Source organism: Thermobia domestica, chromosome 15 (genome assembly GCF_964235325.1).
Source record: "Thermobia domestica chromosome 15, izTheDome1.hap1.1, whole genome shotgun sequence".
Taxonomy (NCBI): Eukaryota; Metazoa; Arthropoda; class Insecta; order Zygentoma; family Lepismatidae; genus Thermobia; species Thermobia domestica.
In genome coordinates, this window is record NC_137468.1 from 33,175,790 (window position 1) to 33,198,146 (window position 22,357).

Consider the following 22,357-nt stretch of genomic DNA (forward strand, 5'->3'; position numbering starts at 1 on the left):
TGTTGTAATATCCGACCTATCAATAGAATCTAAACTAGAGTCGGTTGACCAAAGAATTAGTCGAATTCAAACCGAAGTAGACAGTATTAAGGGGAATATTACTAAATTGCAAATCGCCAAGTCTGATATCTCCTATCCTTTTCCTGATGGCGATTCTCCAGGGAAAATTTTCCCAGAAACAAGTAACGTCCTCCCGGGTAAGAGTCAAGTGTTGCCTGATGCACGGGACACAGCAATGTATTGCCCCCCGCATCAGCCAACCTCGAAATCATGGTTGAGTAATTTTGATGTACCGATGCAGTCGAGTGTTGTGACTACAACAGTCACTAGCGTAAATGCTCACTCTACCTTTGGAATGGTACAATCGTACAGCGTGCTGCCAGGAGGGGAAAGGAGATGTGCCGGACCGTCGGTTACTACCGTGGTGGGTCCTAAGTTTGAACCTTACATGGTCAACACAAATTACAAAACCTCTCTTGGTCATATGGGAGCGTTCAGTTCAGTGACCACTCCGTCGGTGGCAAATCCGGTGACAACCCCAACTGCTCAGGATAACGCGTTGATTCCACTGGATTATTTTCCTGCCCCGTATAGTATGAGCTCTAAAGTTTCCCTCCGGGATATTGAACGTTTTCCCACTTTCGATGGGAACATTACTAACGGGTTACCTCGAGTTTTCCTGCGGAGACTGCAGCAATATTTAGACATGTATAAACTTACTGATGGGGAACGCCTGCAGATAGTTGAAAAATGTTTGATCGCCGCTTCGGGCGCATGGTTTGCTTCGGTTAAATACCAAATCCGAACGTTTAGTGATTTTTTGATTCTTTTTAAAGAAGAATATTGTAATGAGCACATCGAACGGCTCCAAAAGAGAAACTTACAATCACTCCGGTATGATCGCTCCAAGTATGGGTCCCTCTTGGACTATGCTTGGAAAATTATCGAACTATATTATCAGATAGCTGAACATCCCTCTCAGGCTGAACTTGTAGATATTATAGTTAACGCTCTTCCACCCGATGAGTCCCGGGCCATAGCGTCCCACTTGTGCCAAACGGTGCGAGAAGTCACCTCACGTTTAGCTGCCTTGTGCGGCAAGGAAGTTGGTGGTCCACCAAAACGATACTTCGCCCGACAGGCAAAAATTCTAAAACCGATGAAGACGAAGGTAACGGCAAGTTGCCAGACAGATTTCCTGAGTTATACCCAAGCTGGATCTCGTTATCCTAGTGGGTATGGCTCAGAAAACAACAATAATGGCCGGCGACTATTTAGGAATCGGCCCATGTTCAACAATCGCCGGAGTTATCGTCCCTATGACCGTACCAACATGGCATCGAACCCGGATAGGGGCGATAACACCAGGAGGAATTTTAACAGGACGTACGGAAGAAGGGAGAACGGTAATAGTCAGAATAATAGTAACAATAATGTAAATCTACCCCAGAATTCAGTCCCTTCGCAAGCGCGTGGTAACGGTGAGTCTAGAACAATATTGAATGGAAGTGATCGTCGGGAAACTGCATCCTAATGTCATCAGATATACTAGTCGACGGCTGAAGCCTTACGAATTGTCTCTGTCGATTTCTCAGTTAGAACTTCTGTCCGTTCTATTGCTATGTGAACACTACTGAAGAAAAAAAAAAAAAAACTGCGCTGTTTTGTATAATCTCAAAGGTGAAAGTATCGGAACTCACAATTTCCGAAATTTAAAGATTTTCAATTGTACAGAAGATAAACGTAGTGAATTACTTGCGCAATACCCCAAGTAGATATAATATACTGTCCTAGAGTGACTGGTAACGTTTGAATGGGATGAATGAGTGTGTTAACTTAACAAGCATCATTAGTTGGTATTCCCAATTAGCAAAATTTTGTTATTCTAACAAAATTTTGTTAATGGGCCGGGGAAAACTGTAATATACCATTACAGTTGAAAGTAATGGCAATTTTTTTTTACGCACCCTGTACCTAGCAATTTTTTTTTTTAAATTCAATTTCGGTTTAGTTACACAATTTACTTACTCTCTTTACTTCGAATTAAATATAATAAACCCAAAGGTTTTGTTAGTAACCATATTCCCACTGTATAATATATTTATTTATATTTTGATTGAGTGTAAATCCCATTTACGGATATATAACTTGAATAGTTACAAGGTTTACCATTCTGACGTCATACCGGAACATAGTTCCGTTATTGGATATAAATTTCCTTAATTTCAGACCAATGTAGATTTTGGCCAGGTACCTAATCTTTCCCTCACCCCCTCTCACTAGTCCATAGTCACTTTCAGATCCGGTTATATCTGGATTTGCCAAATTTCCATTCGCTTTGTAATTTCCGCGGCTAAAGTTTTCTTTCTGATTGGAGGAATTCTCTTACCTCTGGCTTTTTCGGCGCAATGTTATCAGAACAATCGACGACACCCTACAAGAAGCAGCTTGTGAATTTTGTGCTACATATTTTTCGGGAAGAATTCCAATTTACAAGGACAACTAAGGTAACATATAATGTAATCCAATAGTTAAAGATTTACAACAGAATAGGAGCCCGAAAAATCCGCAAATTTTGGTAAAGAAGCTGCAATTCAGTGAAATAACAAATTCCAGTTCTGTTTACTAGGAAGCCATGTTTGCTGCCTATCGAGAATAGACAACAGTGAAAGAGTGACTTTACTTTTTTTTTATTTCAAACTCAAGTAGGGATTAGGGAAATTACGACCTGTTTGGTGCATGTTGTTCGTGTATTAATTAAATGTGACTTTCTATTATTTATTCAGTAATCGCATGTACGTAGGTTTGATGGTTGTAAAGTGAATAATAATAATGGCAGCTTAAGTTAGCTTAAAAGGGCTCCTATCCCCTTTTCCAAATTGAACCAGTTTCTAGCGGGGGAATGGGTTAGTTATTGTTCGTTTTAGGGCCTTTTCCCCTTTCAGGGGAAGGGTCCCTCCATAAACCTCGTTAAGGTGCCCCCCGGGCATCAATTTTTGGCAATCATTATGTAAACAATTGGTCAGGTCAATTAGACCTAGTGTTACCTTTTTCATTTTTGACCCCCTTTAAATTAAATAGAGCCGACTATGTATATATCGACGAGGGAGTAATGTATTCTAAATCTAATGTGTTAGGTTATTTTCGTCAACGTGCATGTAACTAAATGGTGCATGTTTGGTTTAGTTAGTTGTTTTATGTATAGTATTAGCAGTGGTGTATGTAGTTAGTAGTCTTGTGTGAGTGTGTGAATTTTCGATTTGGACAGTGTATAAATATGCTTTAATTTAGTACCATTTTCCTAACAGAAATAAACCAGAGTAAATATTAAATTTCTGATTAATGAGTACAAGTATAGATTTCAGTACACGGTAAATTATGCCTCCACTACAGCGCCACAGCGTCCGGTTTCGGTACTCAATAGTTTGTTGACAGTACGACATCGCATGACTTAGTGATTTAGATTGTTTGATTTTGGACAGTTATTCTCAAATTACTTCCCGTGGACATGGTTTTCGGTTCGGATGAGTATACCTTCGTATAAAATAGCATGAGATCTTACTGTACTGAAAATTTCAGCTTGCTAGGTCCAGTAGTTAATGAATAATCCGCTGAAATAAAGAACACCTATTTTCTTAATAGAAGTAAAGTCCATATGCTGTTACTGTTCGTTTAAAAATGTAGGATTAAATTCTCTTTTCCCGTGGCTGTAGAAAATTCCATTGTTGCTTCAGTTTTATCAACAAATCAGAAATAGATTAATCGTTGACAATTTAACTTTCCGTAAATCCATGTATGATTTTTTTTTTAAACCTGCAAAGTAAATACAATTTGGGTGCTTCGAAATAAAGAGTACGTGGTTCGATGAATGTGATCGTGTGGTGGTTTGAGCGTGATAGATTGTGATAGTTATATATATATATATTTATTACTGCGTAATGTAAATATGTGTATGGCCTGCGTGAAAATGTACGAAATAGGGTGTTTATAAAATATTATTTCGTGCGGAAATTAGTAGATAATGAATGAATGTAATGAAATGTTAATAATATGATATATAATATGAATAAGATGATGACCCCTATAGTTAAATGGATAGGCCTAGTAAATTTTATATAGTGAAAATAGGAATATGTTTACGAAGAAAAAAAAAAATCTCTCGCGTTTTGACTTCCATACCAGTGCATTCATCCAACCGAGTTTGCTACTTGGATAGTAAATTATAGTTGGGAATTGTGTGTTACTTTGCATTTATGTACCTCCTAACAACAGCCCCAGATCTTAAGCCTTTCAATAGATAGAGTAGCATCATGTGGGAATTACTTCTAAAGGTTGACAGAAATGATAATTAAGAAAACCAACTGCTATATCCTGTGATCATCGAAAAGTACAGGTTTCGGTCATTTGTACCTTTAGCATTCATTGCCTCTCCGAGATTTTTTTTTTTTTTGTTGCTTACCTTATTTATTTATTGTGCAGTGTTCATATAACTCAGTTCGGACTATCCGATTAAATTAACTGCTACTAAATATAGCGTACCCGGACGTCGACCCCTAGTCCCCTTAAGTATTTTCATGTCTTTTCTTAGTTTAATTAGATGAGGGAAATTAACGACGTCCCAGACGGTGGCATGTCTGCGCTGGGTAGCCATCGGTGATGTTTCGGTAATTGAAGTCACCGATCCAAAATTCAGTTTATTTATTTAATTTTTTTTTTTAATTTTGGCGAATTACTAATTAGGGATACCTTAGCTATTACTCTAATTTCATCCCTATTCTGGAATCTTCTAGTTTCCAAGAGGTCGGATGATTTTTTTTTCTTGAAATTCTAAATTAGCGCCTTCTCTAACCTTCCGGACGATTTCCGGGAACCTGCTGGTTTGGGCCGGATACGGGGATCGGATTTCAATCTTACAACCAAACTCTTGTGGGATTGGGATCTGATGGACACAGAACTTGCATCCTTGGCAGCAGGGCGCTTCTTGAGTCTACGTATTTGAGTAGACCACCCTTTTGGCATGTTAAGAATGTTTTGGCTATGGATTTGTCGAGATAGAAATTCGACTTTTGTCTTTGTAGCGTTAGTTATTTCTCACTTAAGTCTTTGGCGCCACTATTCTTCGTCTTCCTTCTTCTCTATCTCTCTCTGTCTTCATTACTTCGAGATTTTTTTTTTAAATTTTTCAACCTCCCCCCCCCCCGATTTCTGAAACTCATGAAAACGTACAATATTCATTTCACTTATTTCGATCGTATGTACTAACTGAGACATCGAAGGATGCAATTCGTGGAGGTATTGCAGCACAACTCAGGACCATTTTCGCGATATTCAATCCACCACGGGAGAAATTGACGAGAAGGTACACTATGCTTTCAGATTCCTAGAGACCTTTGTTATTCATTGATCATACAACTTATATCAAATGGATTACTGATTTCTGGTTTTTTATTTCTATTGATTGGTCATATAGTGTGTATGTATTAGTAGTCTGGGCCCACTAGTTTCCAATAACATTGATTTTTTTTTTATATATACATCTATATATGTGTTTACATAGTTTTAAAAGTTACGTGCCTGCTCAATTTGTTGCATTTTCCACTTCTTATGTCAACTTATTAAATAACACCAACATTTTTTTTTTCATATACGCGGATCTTTAGTAAATTGAAAATGATTATTGATTATCGGGTTTATACATATAAAATATAATGTTGCAACCTTATGAAGGAAAAAGGTGAATTTTGATAGTCAGGGTTTTGTTTTGTCTTTGAGCCAAATAAATATAAATATTTATAAAATATGAATACTTGTCGAATATGAACGGTTATGTAGAAGTTAAACGTCGACGAAATATTAAGATAGATATTAAAGTGAAATTTATTGTATTGATTAATATGAATATATATATATATATATATATATGCGAGTATGTATGTAATGGGCTCGATATTTACCCTGGTCTTGTTAGGTTGCCATAGATTTTTGACACTCGGTATTAATTAACTATTTGTGATATATAGTATTCCCGCGTAAATTGTCATAAATTACTTTTGTTGAGTTGTTATTAATTTTTGTAACTATTAAAGTGGAATATAATGTTAACTACTGCATGTGAATAAAACAAGTAGCGGGTCGTAAGATAAATAAGAATAACCCTAATCCTTACCCAAATTTACTTTGCGAGTGAAATTAGCAACCTACGAAACAGTGCGCCTCTCCAACGACTTTTTCCATCAGTAAAACATGGAACAAATCCTTCCCCTACGATCGGACACCAAACTATTCAGTATCTAGAATTTTTGACTACAAGATCTATACTAGGGAAAAATTTAGTGATCTTAAATTCAACGAACTAAAATCTGTTTAATAAGTTAATGAGAATACCGGAATATGGAAATATGTTCCCAATATCTGTGACTGGATTTGATAAGTTTTCCTTAATATTGACAAACTTTGAAATTTTAGATAAAGTGCGTCGAGTGACGAAATGAGAAATATAAATATATATGTGATATGAAGCGACTATTTGTCTATAGCTAAAACAAAAACAATTAAACACTCTCATGGACACAAACCACAGTGCGAAAAGAGAGTTGGAAAAAGGAGCTATTATCGATGTGAGAACAAAGACTCATAAAATCGTCGAAATGTCTCCTCTTGGGACAGAGACCTAATAAAATGTTACTAAAGTGTTTTTTTTTTTTTAAGAATGATTAACCAATTATATATATATATATATATATTTTTTTTTTTATTTTTTCTTTCTTTTTCCGCAACGATATATATAGATTCATTACACTGAATCCTAAATGTATTGATCTTTGAATTTTTTTATTTTTTGTCTTTCATTTTTTTTCTTTTCCTTTTGTCAAATTCTCTTTTATGTAATGCAACTTTTAATATATATATAGGAAGAGAAATGTGTTATTTGGTCTTGATAAAATTAGCGAATTTCTATGCATGTTAATGAAACATTCTTTCCATGTATTAAATTTTTTCCCTGTTATGTCAAACTACATCTCCTTCTATTGAAATGTAATAAATGTCTATAGCATTGTAGTTAGGTTAGTTTAATTCAACCAAATACAACCCGAAGTATACATTGTCCTGTATGAATGTGTGTGTGAGTGAAATGTAGGTTTAGTATTAAGTGTACCAATTATCTTGTCATACATATGTGACTTATTATAATTATTGGTAGTTATCAATTGAACTCATTGAATGTTAATACTAACTTAAGTTGGCTCTATGAAGGAGGTAAAAAGGACTGAAGTAGCCTGAACGAATGATCATCATGAGAGAACTGTGAAAGTCAAAATCTTCGTCACATATGTGATACTCTGATTTTTTTTTTCTTTCTGTGGTCGTTTCTAACATGCCATCAACTTCGTCGTTCATTTTTCAAATATTGAATATTAGTCTAGAACTTCTGGAAATATTAAAAAAAAAAAAAAAGGTAAAATTAAACTTTCTCATCTATCTCCGAGCTAGATTGAGATAATTTGGTAGTTGGGGTCAAATGGATCTAGGTCGGGGATGTATGAGTTAACATGTGTCTACCGTTGATCACCTTAATACCAGACATTCACCCAATAGCTATTGGAAATGATCACAATTAGATAATTATTCACTTTTCCTTCACCATATTCCTTAAAATATCTAGTAACAGCTTCCCCTTTATCACCTTCTTACTTTACATCTTTCCTCTTTTATCTTCTTTTTCTTTTCTTCATCTTCTTCTTCTATTTTTAATAAAACTGGAAGGGGGGTCGTGACTGGGAATTCTATATGTAATAAACACGGTCATGTATTTATTTATTTTATTTTATTTTATTTAGAAGTCCGATAAAAGTTTTCTCGTTGCAATCGAACCTAGTATGTTCGAAATAAGAAATGGAAATTATATTCCAATGTAATTAGGCATAAGCTGATAGCTTCATGAACATCCCCACCAGGGGTGAAGGGTTCCCACTCACGACTTATTTCTGTGCATCACTTTTGTTGCAGATTTTTTTTTTTTCCAATCAGTTGTAGATTGACGCGCAGCGACAGGATTCGTTGTTATGGCAACGATGGTTGGCTGTGGCAACGGCCCCATAAGCCAGTTTTAAAACTTATATTTAAAAAGTTGCTTTTGTAGTATAATGTTTTTGAGTTATGAATGGGGAATTTAGGTCTGAATATAATACGAATAATATACGAGAGTGTAACGTGATAACCCATATATGTGTGCTCATCAAGATTTTACAAACACATTTTTACAAACATTTATCGTTTTTTGGTTTAAACCAGTTGGTTTTTTTGAAAAAACCAGCTGGTTTAAACCTTGGTTTAAACCATGGTTTAAACCACCTTGGTTTAAACCAGCCAACCCTGGTAGATATGATTTAAGACTATCTACGAGACAAAAGCTGAGATTGTAGATATGATTTAAGATTGTCTACGAGACAAAAGCTCAGACTGTAGATATGATTTAAGATTGTCTACGAGACAAAAGCTCAGACTGTAGATATGATTTAAGATTGTCTACGGGACAAAAGCTGAGATTGTAGATATGATTTAAGATTGTCTACGAGACAAAAGCTGAGACTGTAGATATGATTTAAGATTGCCTACGAGACAAAAGCTGAAATTCTAGATATGATTTAAGATTGTCTACGAGACAAAAGCTGAGACTGTAGATATGATTTAAGATTGTCTACGAGACAAAAGTTGAGACTGTAGATATGATTTAAAACTATCTACGAGACAAAAGCTGAGATTGTAGATATGATTTAAGATTGTCTACGAAACAAAAGCTGAGACTGTAGATATGATTTAAGATTGTCTACGAGACAAAAGCTGAGACTGTAGATATGATTTAAGATTGTCTACGAGACAAAAGCTGAGATTGTAGATATGATTTAAGACTATCTACGAGACAAAAGTTGAGACTGTATCATCTCGTTATGTATCTGATTACGAAAACTATCTTGATTTGTCTCGCAAACAACCCTAACGCGATTACACGGTACCATTAACGAATACCAAAAGTATTTTTAATTACAAAATTCCCAGTTGCTAGTCTATGAGTGTCTTGAAATTCTGGAATGTGTACAACGAAATGACCTCGGATAATAAATGGCTACATCAACTTTGTACGGAAGTGCCTTTCTTCGCCTGGAGCAATTTTTTTGAGCAACGTGAAACATTAAGAAAAACTAGAGAGAATAAGAATTTAAAACAAAATGTTACCAAGATGATAAAATACTTGGACAAATGCCACCACTATATATTGTAGATTTCTAAAAATCAGAAATTTGCTTTAGCGTCGAGATTATTGTTCCCTCCGAGACGAGAGAGCGGAGGCTCAGTGGTAGAGCGTTCACCTCCGGTGCTTGGGGTCCCTGGTTCGATCTCAACTCGCGCCGTATGGACTTTGTGGTGGACAAACACCGTGCTCGTGGGTTTTCTTGGGGTTCTCCCGTTTTCTCCCACTTTCTTCATTCCACCATTTCACTCATCTCTCATCATCACCGTCTCCTTTAGCCTAACCGGCATAACCGTAGGACGTAAAACTTAAAGATTTCATTCCATTTTCCTCCGAGACGAGAAATAAAGCTGTCTCGTCTCGTTTTGTAAACTAAAATTTGTGCCCTGATTTGTTTCGCACTCTCATCTATAAGGTATCAGAATCCTTCCACGTGACGAGAGGTCCACGAAACGTGTGATATAACAACATTTAAAACATATTTATTATTGGAGTATATTGTGTAATGACTTGCGTATTTTTACACGTTGATAAATGCTCATCATTGTGTTCGTACAACCACTTTATCATTTTATAGTTCTTATACTGTCAATCATCTATGACTAAAACAACGTTTGAAAGCTAAGACTTGCGTGAACTAATGTTGTCCACGAGAAGAGTGACATTTCTTGTCTTGTCTCAAATTTAAAAGGAAACTTTTCGTTTCTTTTCGTGGGCAACACTTAGTTGAGACGTTCATGATACACTTATGTTGCAATCAACGCGAAAACAAATCTGGTAAAAAAAAGAAAGAAAAAAGAAAAGAAAAGAAAGAAAGAAAAAAGAAATCTTTCAGTTTTACCTCCCACATTTATGTATATCCTTTAGGCTAAAGGACACACTAAAAGAATGAATAATGGCTAAAGTACCATAGGAATAATCACGACTAAAGGAATAATTAATTAAATGAAATATTTCAGTTTAACGTCCCACAATTATGTCCGTAGGCTAAGTTGATTTGATTTTAATTTAGTTTAGGGTCCCTTTCAGCAGCGAGGCTATACGAGACGGTGACCGAATCCGAACTACATTAGCTTCCGCCGAGAATCGAATCCGGATCCTTCCGCTAACCGCTTAGTCACCAGAAAGCTCCCTGTAGGCTAAGTGAATGATGATGGAAGAACTGCTGGAATAAGAGTGTGGGATGAAACGAGAGTACTTCGAGAAAACCTACAGATATACGTGGTGTGTTCAAAAAGAAACCGGACTTTTGAAATTGCACACCAACCGGTAGAGGGAGCGCGCTGCGGCTTCTGACTGCGCCTAGCAACAGAATTAGACAACAAATTGCCATTTGCCGCGTTTCGCTATGACCGATCGTTGGTGAGCTATATAGCAACAGAAGTGAACACGTGCACAAGTTGTTCGTCAGATTAATGATACAGTGACAATTAAAGGGCTTAAAGAATAAGGCGTGTGTGTGAAATTTTGCTACAAACTTGGGAAAACATTTACAGAGATTTTTCAATTCATTCCGGGTCTTCTTGTCTATAAAAAAAAGAAAAAAAAAGAAAGAAAAAAGAAAAAGAAAAAGAAACGTACGCATGAGTAGGTCAAACATCAAGGTGAAGTTGGTTGTGTTTTTTGATTGGAAAGGCATTGTGCATCATGAATTTGTATCATGTGGTCAGATGGTAAACAAACAATTGTACCAGGGCATTTTAGCACGGTTGAGGGATGTTGTACGCAGGAAGAAGCCTGAATTGTGGGGAAAACAGATTTGGATGGTGCACCGTGCCAATGCATCTACTCACACATCGCTCTTCATCCGCAGTTAACTAGCGAAACACTAGACTCACGTTGTGCCCCATCCACCCTATTCTCCGTACCTAGCCCCAACATACTTTTTCCCGTTTCTCAAACTTAAAATCATTTTGAAAGGACGTCGCTTCCAAACCATAGAGGAGATTCAGGACAATGACACAAGAGACATGCGCACCATCCCAGAAAATGCATTTCAGGAGGCTTTCCAAAAATGACAGAAACGTTGGGAACGGTGTATGACAGAAGAGAAGACTACTTCGAGGGGGGACAGTACTTAAAATGTTGTAAAATAAGCAACAAAGATATTGCAGCAGAAGTTCGGTTTCTTTTTGAACACACCTCGTAATGTTGTTTTACCAAACTAAGAACAAATAACTTAACAAAGGTATCACAGCCGTCTCAAAATCCTACGTATCAGATAGAAATACTACTAACTAACTAACTAACTCTATGGCCTATGGAACCCGGAGGTTCAGTGCCGCGTTCACAAAAGCTCTCCACTGACTTCTATCCTTAGCTAATTGGATCCAGTTTCTACTTTGTATTCCTATCTCTGCGAGATCCATCTTAATATTATCCTCCCATCTGCGCCTAGGTCTTCCTAATGGTCGTTTTCCTATGGGTCTACCAGTCAAGACTTTGAAAGCGTTTCTACTTTCTTCCATTCTAGCTACATGACCTGCCCACCTAAGCCTCCTAGACTTGACGACCCTAACAATGTTGGGTAAACCGTATAAACTATGTAGTTCCTCGTTATGGAGCTTCCGCCATTCCCCATTCTCGTTCCTATTGGGTCCGAATATTCTTCTCAGGATCCTGTTCTCAAATACTTTCAGTCTATGTTCTTCCCTCAGAGTAAGCGACCATGTTTCGCAACCATACAGAACAACAGGCATGATTATCGTTTTATATATTTTAAGCTTCAAATTCCTCGACAGAATTCGCGACAACAACAGATTTTGAACCGAATAGTAACACGAATTCCCTGCTTTTAGTCGACATTTAATTTCTTCATGAATATGATTTTCGTCTGTTAATATTGATCCTAAATATTTGAAAGTATCCACTTTATCAAAAGTATTATTTAATATTTTAACGCCTCCACAATTTGCCGTTTTACGGTCCCGACACACTTCCATGTATTTAGTTTTCTCTGTATTTACTTCTAAACCCATGTCCCTGCAAGCGTTTAATAATATCTCTGCATTTATTTCTACTGTTCTCCTATCATCCCCTATTAAATTTACATCATCAGCATATGCCATAACCTGGTGAATGCCGTTCAACTCTAGGCCCTGGTTGCTATCTTTGATTTTCCTTATGGCGTATTCCAGCACAAAGTTAAATAATAATGGCGACAACGCATCTCCTTGTTTCAAGCCATTTTCGACGTGGAAGCTCGTGGACAAAAATTTTCCTACCCGGACTTTACTTTGGGATTCACTTAAACATATCTTAATTAATCTAATTAGCTTTCTCGGTATTCCAAGCTCTGTAAGAACGTTGTATAATGTTTCTCTCCTAACCGAGTCGTAAGCCTTTCTAAAATCAATAAATAGTTGATGTACCGGGGTATTGTATTCCCACTTCTTTTCGAGTATTTGGCGAATGGTAAATATTTGGTCGATAGTTGATCGATTTCGTCTAAATCCGCACTGATAATCTCCAATAATTTCATCTGCGTATGGGGTCAATCTTGCTAACAGAATATTTGAAAGGATTTTATAGGATGTTGACAGAAGAGAAATGCCTCGATAATTATTACAGTCAGTTTTGTCGCCTTTCTTGTGAATTGGAACAATGATTGACTCTTTCCACTCTTGTGGCAATTCTTCCTTGTTCCAGATAAGGAGAATGAGTTTGTGTATCTTGTTCCACAATTTTTCGCCTCCAGCTAAAATTAACTCAGCCGGAATTTCATCTACACCCGGAGATTTGTGTTTCTTTAATTTCTTTATAGCGGTTTCTACTTCTACTCGATTGGGTTCTGGAATATACGGTTCTGCGGTGTGTATCTCCTTTTCTCCACGCACATTAGTTTTTGGCTGCGTGTTCAACAAATCGTCAAAGAAATCTTTCCATCTATTTAAGAGGCTATCCGTATCAGTGAGAACTGTTCCGTCAGATTTCTTTAATATATAAGCACGAGGTTGATAGCCTTTCTTAAATTCGCTGATCCCCTTATACATGTCCCGAATATTTTTATTTTTACTATTATCTTCAAGTTCCTTAATTTTAGCTTTCAAAAAATCCCGTTTCTTTGTTCTAAAAGTTTTGGAAGTTTCCCGCCTCATATCTGCGAAATTTTGTGTAGTTATTTCATTCGGATTTTGTAGCCACCGTAATTTTGCCTGTTTTCTCTTCTCTACTAGTTTAATGCATTCTTGGTCGAACCATGGTTTGTTCCTACGTATTTCCGCGTGTCCCAATTTTTCTATTGCTGAATTTTTAATGCTATCTCTAATTTCAATCCAAGTATCCTGAACACTAGTGCACTCCGAGTCTTCTAAAACCGAGAATCTATTCGAAACTTCAATCTGGTATTCCTCTCTTACCTGGCTCTCTTCTAATTTCTTTAAATTAAATCTCTCCGTTTTCGGACATTGAGTATTACATTTATTCAACGATAATTTCTCCCGTATTATCGCTGCTACCAGGTAGTGATCAGTGTCACAATCAGCCCCTCTAAACGACCGGACGTCAATTATGCTAGATTGTCTTCTTCTATCTACTAAAACGTGATCAATTTGATTATGTGTTTTTCCATCTGGTGATGTCCAAGTGTATTTATGAACGTCGCGATGTGGGAATTTTGTACTCTTCACGATTAGGTTTTTGGATGTTGCAAAGTTCACGAGTCTAACACCGTTGTCATTACTTTCCTTATGCAAACTTTCGTTCCCTATAATCGGTTTGAAAATATCCTCTCGTCCTACCTTCGCATTGAAATCCCCTAATAGAATCTTCATATGGTATCGCGGGAGTTGGTCAAATATCCGTTCCACTTCTTCGTAAAAACTATCTTTTATATCGTCACCCTTATCTTCAGTTGGAGCATGTACATTTAAAACAATAATATCACACCACCGTCCCTTAAGAGTAATAAAAGAAAGTCTGTCAGTAACAAATTCAACCCGTTTAATTGCTGGTAATATTCGTTTGTGAACGAAAAACCCTGTTCCTAACTGGTGATTTTTATTTCCTTCCCCGTAAAAGAACGTAAAATTTCCGGAATTCTCAGATCCATTTCCTTCCCACCTAACTTCCTGAACTCCTACTAAGTCCATCCTGTATTTCTCTAACTCACTCGTTACAGATTTCAACGCGCCTGCCCTATAAAGACTTCTAATATTCCATGTTCCAAATCTCATGTCCATTTTCTTTTGCTGATGTCGTGCCAAATTATCAGTCCTTGTCCGAGGCTTTTGTGAATGTTTCTGAACAAGTACCTTTTTTTACAGGATGAGGGTGTTAGCCTTACCCAAACCCCAAGCTGGAGGACCACTCCTAGTCGTCTGTCCGCGACTGCTTATTCAGTATATTCGCAGCTAACCTCTATATCTAGAGGCCTTCTCCTCGATCCGCAACCTGAGGACGCGCCATGCCGTGGTGACAGGAACCCAAAAATGTTGTCTACAGTCTTTCACTTAAGAGGCTTCATCCCGGCGAAATTAAAATATCGCAAATTTTACAGTAATTATGTGGTATCTTAAAATAGATAAAAACATAATTGAAATGTGGAACAAGAGCGCCCTAGACGATATTATTTTGCATGAGGTACCGTTATCACAAGTCACCTAGTGGCTTTCCGTTTTCAGCCGTTTAGAAACGCGAAAATAAATGCCGATTTTCAAAATGGCTCGAAATCGAAAGCAGGTAAGTGAGTCGTGATAACGGTATCTCATGTAAGATGATATTGTCTAGGGCGCATTTGTTTCACATCTCGATTATCTTTTATCTAGTTGAAAATATCACGTAATTGTTGTAAAATTAGCAGTATTTTAATTTCGCCGGGATGAGGCCTCTTAAGCATTTTCGTGAGTATATGTACTTTCTGACAACATTTACATGAGCAGAAAAGCTGTCGTCCCTTACTCCTACGTTCACTATGTTCCTCTTCATCCTCACTATATTTCGTTTCTCGTAACCATTTTATTATTCCTCATATGTCATACTCGTTTAATAAGGAACAAATAGTTTGACAACTGGTTAAAAAGAAAGAAAATAAAAACACGCTTGCAAAGGTGAAATGTACGGAAATTTCTGAGTTTGATTTCGGATTGATATTAGGGAAACTACCACATACTCCATTATTATTATTATTATTATTATTATTATTATTATTATTATTATTATTATTATTATTATTATTATTATTATTATTATTATTATTATTATTATTATTATTATTATTATTATTATTATTATTATTATTATTATTATTATTATTATTATTATTATTATTATTATTATTATTATTATTATTATTATTATTATTATTATTATTATTATTATTATTATTATTATTATTATTATTATTATTATTATTATTATTATTATTATTATTATTATTATTATTATTATTATTATTATTATTATTATTATTATTATTATTATTATTATTATTATTATTATTATTATTATTATTATTATTATTATTATTATTATTATTATTATTATTATTATTATTATTATTATTATTATTATTATTATTATTATTATTATTATTATTATTATTATTATTATTATTATTATTATTATTATTATTATTATTATTATTATTATTATTATTATTATTATTATTATTATTTCCGTTTTTAACGCATTTTTAAGAAAAATACGGTAGTGTTCTATATCTGCGATATTTTCTTATTGGTTTGTAAGGTCAAATAAAGAATTTGGAAAGAAATAACTAAACTAGCTGATCTATCAAGATACCCAAATCTCTTAACATACTATCTTGTAGAAATCTACTTGAGTCCTATATGTGTTAACATGCCTAGCAAATAAAGAAAAGGTCATAATCCATTACTGTACCCCTGACGTTATATATATGAGACGTAACATTATACTCACTCTTTTCAACATTTTTTTTTCTTTCTTTTAAATTCTAACTTGGCATTATATGACGTAGTCGTACTCGAAAGGGAGTGTCTTGTTCCTTTTCGCCATGTCTGGCAAGTGCAACGGCCTTGAGTTTCATCTCATTGAAAGGAAAAGTGTTTGTATTAATCTCAGCAACAAAGACTTAACTATAACGAACACAGGTGGAACACTTATTCCGTATCTTTCCCATGTATCTTGTACGGAGCGACAATATTAGGAACAAATTGAATCAACTGCTATACAAGTGAATATTTAAACTTAATCCACAGGCAAGTTGGATCAATAGTTATAGATAGAATAAATTGTCCACTTTCTGATTATTTTGATTTATTTCTGTACAGAGCAGTTAATGTTATTCTTCAGAAGCATAAATAAAATAATTAGCCACTGACGTAACAGCCTTTTGCGGTCAGTCATTCCAACGCTGTTAGCTACTGACTGAACTACGTCTAGTTTTTATGTTCTTCGCTGTCTTTAAAGTTACTAAAAATTCAAAAAATGTTGGGGGAGGGGGAGCTTCGCGAAGAGTCCTTAGAACTGGAAGAATATCCGGGACATGTTCTAACTCTCCCCACCTCCGCGCCCACCATTATATTTCCTGGATCTTGAACCAGTAAGGAGAAGCTCACCTGGCGGACTTCAGATACTAGCCATAACCACCAGTGAGAACCAATATTAGGCATTTTCCCTAAGGCTTTATGCTCATCGACAAAGTTCGAACTAAGGACTATTGGCATAGGATATTTTAAAAAGGTGTGAAAGCAGCTTAGTAAGGAAGCTTCATCCAAGTTTTTTTTTTTTCGATTAAACAATCGATATTCTGAAAGGGGGCATATAAAGACTTGAAGGACCCAGGGTCCTTGGTTCGATCCAAGCTCGCGCCAAGTGAACTTTGTGGTGGACAAACACCGTGCAAGCTCGCGCCAAGTGAACTTTGTGGTGGACAAACACCGTGTGCGTGGGTTTTCTCGGGGTTCTTCCGTTTTCTCCCACTTTCTTCATTCATTTCTCATCATCACCGTCTCCTTTAGCCTAGCCGAATAAAAATTTCATTTGAAGGACCCGTATGATGTGTCAAGACACATATTTACACTGCATAGTTTGACTTTATCCAGCTTCACGTGTTACTAAAGGTTAGAAGTTGTTGAACAACAGAAATTCTAATCTGAACTATGTCAAAATTAATCCAACATAAGTGTTGAAAAGAACAAGTAACAAACGGTTGTAGCTATTCATTCTATTACTGAACAATTACGTAAAAGATTACGATTATCGAATGTATACAGCAAATTAATAAACCCTAAACGCTTATCCAAACTGATGTAATATTCACAATAATATAACTATGTCGATAATCGCGCATTAATTACGAGATAATGGAGAACGGAGCTATAGAAGAATTGACAAGGCAGATAAAATTGATGATGATAGCGGTTTCGGTAATGAACGTCAGCGCATACGAAATAATTAATTTTAAGAAAGAGGGTTATATTATTTAAACATTTCTTTTGTCATAATTAACAAAAATGCTGCATTCAAATGAGAAACTTTATCATCATTTATTTCATAACACTAATATTAAATTATGCAACATGTTAATATTGACACTTCATTGAAAGATTTTGAACAAAATTAAAGTGATATCTCAACTGCCGCAGGTCTTAATTGATTCCTTAAAAACTGGAAAGGAAAATACAGGGTGTTTCAAAACAACACCGACAAAATTTGGGAGGTGATTCCTGACGCCAAGATAAAGAAACAAGTATAGACCATCCTCGGTGTACAAATACCTCCTTTCGCAGTTATAGGCTGCCGAAAACATGAACAAAATAAAAAGAACTTTAAAGGTCCATAGCTCAAAAACTATGGGACGCACCGTCAGGTCAAGACTATAAAAAGATTCAAGTTTCAGAATCCTGTGGAATTTCCGTAACAATTTTTATAGAGCCAGTTAAGGGGGGTGAGCACAACAGTGGTCTAACTCACATTTTTTTTTAAAGATGGAGAAAAATCGAGTTAAAGTTAAACGCATGTGCTTTCTGTACAGTATACCAAAAGCAACCACAAGTGGATGAATGTGTCATACATTGTACATATATATATTGTACGAAAAACCACATGTGTTTAAGGTTGGTGTAAAGGGACAAGCTTTGCCGGTAGATGTCACTGCAGTCTTCGTATCTCTCTCATGTATTTTTTATCTTTCACGAAAATTCACGATTTCTCTTTTACAAATTTCGACCTAGAAATTTCAAATTTTTACAGAAGAAACTTCATAACCTATTGAAGACAACAATCCGTGCCATTTTTTTTATTTAGAATTTTGTTCATTGTTGAAATAGTTATATTATTAAAGGTTTGAATATCCATTTCAACAATCAAGCCATTTCAACAATGAAGAAAATTCTAAATAAAAAATCGGCACGGATTGTTGCCTTCAATAGGTTATGAAGTTCCTTCTCTAAAAATCTGAAATCTCTTGTTTCAAATTTGCAAGAAAAGTCGTGAATTTTTGTGAAAGGTAAAAAATACATAAGATAGATACGAGGAATGTAGTGACATCTATCGGCAAAACTTGTCCTTTAAACCAACCTTAACTTGATATTCCTCCATTTTTAAAAATGTGGGTTAGATCACTGTTGTGCTCATCTCCTCAGTTGGTGAGCACTTCAAATTATGTGCCCGTAGCCAAACTTCCTCTATAAATGTGTTGTTGCGTGAGTGCCTTAAGATTCTGAAACATATATTTCTGTATACATAGCACACATAATATTTTCTAAGTGAAGTCTTGAACCAACTACGATAGGTCCCATAGTTTTGAAGCTATGGACTTTTAGATTTCATTTTTTTTTTTTCGGCAGCCTATAATTCCGAAAGGAAGCATTTGTGCACCCAGTTTTGTATATGCTTTCTGTCTTATCTCTATGTCAGAAATCATCTCTTTTACGTTGTCGTTGGTGTTTTGAAACATCTTGTACATTTATACCAGATTCTAAAAAATATTACTAGATTTAATTTTTTTCGTAGGTACTGGAACTAGAGTTGGGGGGGGGGATTTTTAGCAACTGGTTCCGGGAACCTGAGAAATTTTAACAGTTGTTGAATGGGCGAAACAGTTGAATGACAACAGTACCGCTTCTAGTGCAAAGGAGTCAGATGGGACCTAAAGGATAAATATAAGCAGCTTGCAACGAATTGTACGGGTAAAAAATCAGGCGAATGTTCAATATTTTTCTTCTTTCGTTCTTTCTTCTCATAAAAGGTTAGGAGTTCTTGACGGAATTCTGAAACATTGAACCAAAGCAGACTCAACTATATAGTACGCTGTTCCATTTAATTTTGGTGAATCAAAAAAAAAAAAAAGTTTTGATAAACAGAAAGAAAAACCAGGACATCATTCAAGCATCACGTTTCAGTGTGCAGACTGCAAGTCAAGGACTTTATGACGTCAAAGAAGACAAGTCACTGACAAAACAACATTAACACTGCGGGTGGTTTTTTAAAGTGATGAATGTTTACGCGCTACTTGTACCGATTATATTACTCTCCCTCTCTCAAGGAGATTCTCAACAGATGGGAAGCATTGACACTTTTTATCAGCTTGTGCAACTTCATAATGTTATTTCACTCGGATTCGGAGTCTTCTTCAGTATCGCTCAGTGGTGGGCAACCTCACGGAGCCCTACCTCAGCCTCATGAAGTACAGGGGTTAGGTCGAATGGAGGCTCAGCCCTGAGAAATCAGGAAGCGTCTTGAATCTGACGTTAAGTTGTATTTATTTTGTAATAATTTATGTAAGTTATTAAAAAATAAATACAAATATTATTTAAAAAGTAGTTAACAAGGAACAAAGACAATATGATAAGTCATCAATTACCGTTGAGTTCATTTTTCTAGTCGCTGCCTTAACCTAGATTTTTGGGTAATTCAAATTCTGGTCACAGTGAAATTTCTATGGATGGCAACACTGAAAATTCTTCCGATTCGTATTTTCGGCTGGAGAATAACATTATCTGTTATTGTGGTAAGTTACATTTCATTATCTCTTTTCACTTACGAAAAACGGGCAAAAGAAAAATTGTTAGCTTTTGAAAAATATTTAGTAGTCTGCCCCCTTAAGGTGGCCTCAGTATCAGGTAAAGAAATAATCAAACGACGTGAGTTTGATGCCGAAGTTTATAAGGCAACGTGAGCTTAAGGTTCATGCACTTCAAAACGGCATCGGTTTGATTTTGAGGAACCATAAATCGTCGTAATTTCGGAGTTAAGGGATCATAAAATTTTGCGAAAAATCTTAAGTGGTGTGAGTTTGAACTTAGGGATTATGGAATGGCATGAGTTTAAGATTGACGAATTATAAAATTATGAGTGTGTGAGGTGAAGGGATCATAAAATAGTATATGAGATTTAAGATTATGATTAAGATATTACAAAAAAATGCTTTAAATGCTGAGGGATCATAAAATGGCGTGAGTTACAGGTTATGAAATCACGATAGATAAACGTCCTATTGGTAGATAGGAAACATTGGTGACTATGCATCACCTGCTTAACAAACTATCTAGCCAGAAACAGGCCTTCATGAGCTGTAGTGCAACGGTAGCTCAGTGACAGAGCGCTTGCCTCTGGTGCGTGATTTTCCTGACTCGATTCCCGGCCAAGTAAGTTTGTGGTGGACAACATCCTGTCCGTTGGTTTTCTCGGAGTACTCCCATTTCCTTCCACATTCTCATTTCACCATTTTTCCATCATCATACCTTCGCCCTAATCACCCGTCTCCCTGAGTCTAAAGGGCATAAACGTGGGACGTTAAACTGAAAGATTTCGTCTTTTACTTTGTCCTAGATAGGCATGATGACACGATTTTGAGTTTTTCATTTTGATTTTTTTTTTAACTTCAAAGAAAAACGAAGATAATTAAAGGTTTTCTGAATATTGTAATGATTCCTAGACAGTTATGGCCTTTAACCTCTATTTTGCGTTATTTATCATGGAAGAAGACGCATTGATTAATGCAATGTTATAATTAATACGTTCATAGTATTCCTTAAATGAAATACTACACCAGTAATCTTGTCCTAAGACACACTTTTCCAGGACCTTCGTTCTGGTTCAAGCTGATAAAGTACCTGTCAACGACTAACTTCTAACCAAACACCTGGATCTGCAATGACCTTCCATCCAATACAACTGCGAACCCTCAATTCATTTCTAGAGAACCGTATTATGATTTGTTTTCCAACACACGCTAGCGAACACGTGTATAAAGAGAACCACTATGCAATTTCCTGAGCCCGTGTGATCGGTGTATATCGTAAGAGTATATAATTACTATACAAAGGAATCTTTAAAACATCACATATGGATTGAATGTAACGGAAGACTCACAACGTATATCGACCTTTTTCCTCCGGGCGTCTGCTGCACCTACTCCAGCCAGCTTTATATGCTTCCTTCATTACTCACCTTCCTATCATTCTTTTTTTATTATTATTTATTTCTTCCCTTCATTTCTTTCTGGTAACACAGGTCAATTTTAGCGGTCTGTTCAGATTCCTGCTTCTGTTCATAATTACTCGACAAGTTATTTCAATCTGCGGTGAGCGAACCATCTAATGCCTTAATTAGGTCCATTCTCAATGGTTTTATTGTATAAGGAAGTCACTTCTGATCTGATGCAATTTTCCTATTATTATTATTATTATTATTATTATTATTATTATTATTATTATTATTATTATTATTATTATTATTATTATTATTAAGAGAACAACAAAGTAAGCAAATTGTTTGTTTTTTTTTCCTCGGGAGTTTGAATTTATCCCCTTGTCCCCCACTGATTTCACCTCCAAGTAAAATTGATGACTGATAAACCTTTTGAAGAAAATTCATATTTTTAAAACATCAAAATCATTTTTTTTTTTTTTTTTTTACGAAAGTGTCACGATGGCTTAGTAATACAGCGCTCACCTCTGGTGCGTGGCGCCCCCTCGTTCGATCCCAGCTCGTTCCATATGAATTTTGTGACGGACAACGACTGTCATAGATGGCCATTTTGATGATCATTTCTCTCAACTGGGCTTGCGCTCGCGATCACTTCTCTCAATTGGGCTCGCGCTCACTTCTCTCAACTGGGCTCGCACTTACTTATTTCATTGGAGCTCGGGCTCACTTGGGCTCGCGCTCAATTATTGAGCC

At 35.9% G+C, this 22,357-nt stretch overlaps 1 protein-coding gene across 1 annotated transcript in view; it reads right to left on the minus strand.

Moving 5' to 3' along the window:
• LOC145670961 (serine/threonine-protein kinase 17A-like) overlaps nt 1–22,357 on the minus strand; it is a 411,415-nt gene that overhangs the window by 360,272 nt on the left and 28,786 nt on the right. The gene's annotated exons all lie outside the window — the stretch shown is intronic.